General features: G+C 64.9%; 1 pseudogene; it reads left to right on the top strand.

Moving 5' to 3' along the window:
• The window catches only part of LOC135559800 (transcription factor SPT20 homolog), a 5,527-nt pseudogene extending 3,217 nt beyond the window's left edge, over window positions 1-2,310 (top strand).
• Window positions 2,311-2,579: the final 269 nt, after the last annotated feature.

The following is a 2,579-nucleotide window of genomic DNA, read 5'->3' as shown; positions in this document are numbered from 1 at the left end:
GCAGCAGCAGCTGCTGCTGCTGGCAGCAGCAGCAGCAGCAGCAGCAGCAGCAGCAGCAGCAACAGCAGCAGCAGCAGCTGCTACAGCAGCTGCGCAGCAGCAGCAGCAGCAGCAGCTGTTCCAGCAGCAGCTGCAGCAGCTGCAGCTGCAGCAGCAGCAGCAGCAGCAGCAGCAGCAGCAGCAGCAGCAGCAGCAGCAGCAGCCGTTGCAGCAGCAGTAGCAGCAGCAGCAGCAGCTGCAGCAGCAGTGTGGGCAGTAGCAGCAGCAGCAGCAGCAGCAGCAGCAGCAGCTGCAGCAGTAGCAGTAGCAGCAGCTAGCAGCAGCAGCTGCAGCAGCAGCAGCAGTAGCAGCATCAGAAGCAGCAGCAACAAGCAGCAGCTGTTGCAGCTGCAGCAGTAGCAGCAGCAGTAGCTGCAGCAGCAGCAGCAGCAGCAGCAATAGCAGCAGAGCAGTAGCAGCAGTAGCAGCAGCAGCAGCAGCAGCAGCAGCAACAGCAGCAGCAGCAGCAGCAGCAGCAGCAGCAGCAGCAGCTGTTAAGTAGCAGCAGCCAGCAGCAGCAGCATGCAGCAGCAGCAGCAGCAGCCTGGTTGCAGCAGCAGCAACAGCAGCAGCAGCAGCAGCAGCAGCAACAGCAGCAGCAGCAGCAGCAGCAGCAGCAGCAGCAGCAGCAGCAGCAGCAGCAGCAGCTGTTGGCAGCAGCAGCAGCAGCAGCAGCAGCAGCAGCAGCAGCAGCAGCAGCAGCCGCAGCAGCAGCAGCCAGCAGCAGCAGCAGCAACAGCAGCTGCAGCAGCAGCAGCAGCAGCAGCAGCAGCAGCAGCAGCAGCAGTAGCAGCAGCAGCAGACGTTGCTGCAGCAGCAGCTGCAGCAGCAGCAGCAGCAGCAGCAGCAGCAGCAGCAGCTGCAGCAGCAGCAGCAGCAGCGATGCAGCAGCAGCAGCAGTTGCAGCAGCAGCAGCAGCAGCAGCAGCAGCTGCAGCAGCAGCAGCAGCAGCAGCAGCAGCAGCAGTAGCAGTAGCAGTGGCAGCAGCAGCAGCAGCAGCAGCAGCAGCAGCAGCACGCAGCAGCAGTAGCAGCAGCTGCAGCAGCAGCAGCAGCAGCACAGCAGCAGCAGCAGTAGCAGCAGCAGCAGCAGCAGCCGCAGCTGCAGGGCAGCAGCAGCAGCAGATGCAGCAGCAGCAGCAGCAGCAGCAGCAGCAGCAGCAGCAGTAGCAGCAGCAGCAGCAGCAGCAGCTAGCAGCAGCAGCTGCAGCAGCAGATGCAGCAGCAGCAGCAGCTGCTGCTGCAGCAGCAGCAGCAGCAGCAGCAGCAGCAGCAGCAGCAGCAGCAGCAGCAGACGCCGCAGCAGCAGCAGCAGCAGCAGCAGCTGCAGCAGCAGCAGCAGCAGCAGCAGCAGCAGCAGCTGCAGCAGCAGCTGCTGCAGCAATAGCAGCAGCAGCAGCAGCAGCAGCAGCAGCAGCCAGCAGCAGCAGCTGAGCAGCAGCTGCGCTGCAACAGCAGCAGCAGCAGCAGCTGATGCAGCAGCAGCAGCAGCTGCTGCAGCAGCAGCAGCAGCTGCAGCAGCAGCAGCTGCTGCTGCCGCAGCAGCAGCAGCTGCTAGCAGCAGCAGCAGCAGCAGCAGCAGCAGCAGCAGCAGCTGCTGCAGCAGCAGCTGATGCTGCAGCAGCAGCAGCAGCAGCAGCAGCAGCAGCAGCATGCTGACGCAGCAGTAGCAGAGCTGCAGCAGCAGCAGCAGCTGCTGCAGCTGCAGCAGCGCTTGCTGCAGGAGCAGCAGCAGCAGCAGCCGCAGCAGCAGCAGCAGCTGCAGCTGCAGCTGCAGCAGCGAGCTGCCGCAGCAGCTGTTGCAGCTGAGCAGCAGCTGCTGCAGCAGCTGCTGATGCTGGCAGCAGCAGCAGCAGCAGCAGCAGCAGCAGCAGCTGATGCAGCAGCAGCAGCTGCAGCAGCAGCAGCAGCAGCAGCAGCCGAGCAGCTGCAGCAGCAGCAGCAGCAGCAGATGCAGCAGCAGCTGCAGCAGCTGATGCTGCAGCAGCAGCTGCAGCAGCAGCAGCAGCAGCAGCAGCAGAGCAGCAGCAGCAGCAGCAGCTGCAGCAGCAGCAGCAGCTGCAGCTGCTGCAGCAGCAGCAGCAGTAGCAGCAGCAGCAGCAGCAGCAGCTGATGCTGCAGCAGCAGCAGCTGCAGCAGCAGCAGCTGCCTGCAGCAGCAGCAGCTGCAGCAGCAGCAGCAGCAGCAGCTGCAGCAGCAGCAGCCAGCAGCTGCCAGCAGCCGAGCTGCAGCAGCGATTGCAGCAGCAGCTGCTGCTGGCAGCAGCAGCTGATGCTGAGCTGCAGCAGCTGACAGCCGCAGCTGCTGCAGCTGCAGCAGCAGCCGCTGCTGCTGCAGCAGCAAGCAGCAGCAGCAGCAGTTGCAGCTGCAGCAGCAGCTGCAGCAGCCGCTGCTGCAGCAGCAGCAGCTGCACCAGCAGCAGCAGCAGCGATGCTGCAGCTGCTGCAGCAGCAGCAGCAGCGCAGCAGCAGCAGCAGCAGCCGCAGCTGCAGCAGCAGCAACAAGGCAGCTGCAGCAGCAGATGCAGCAGCAGCAGCAGCA

This window comes from Oncorhynchus nerka, linkage group LG15 (genome assembly GCF_034236695.1).
Source record: "Oncorhynchus nerka isolate Pitt River linkage group LG15, Oner_Uvic_2.0, whole genome shotgun sequence".
Classification (NCBI taxonomy): Eukaryota; Metazoa; Chordata; class Actinopteri; order Salmoniformes; family Salmonidae; genus Oncorhynchus; species Oncorhynchus nerka.
Note: the sequence above shows the minus strand (reverse complement) of the source record. Positions and strands in the feature narration are given on the sequence as shown.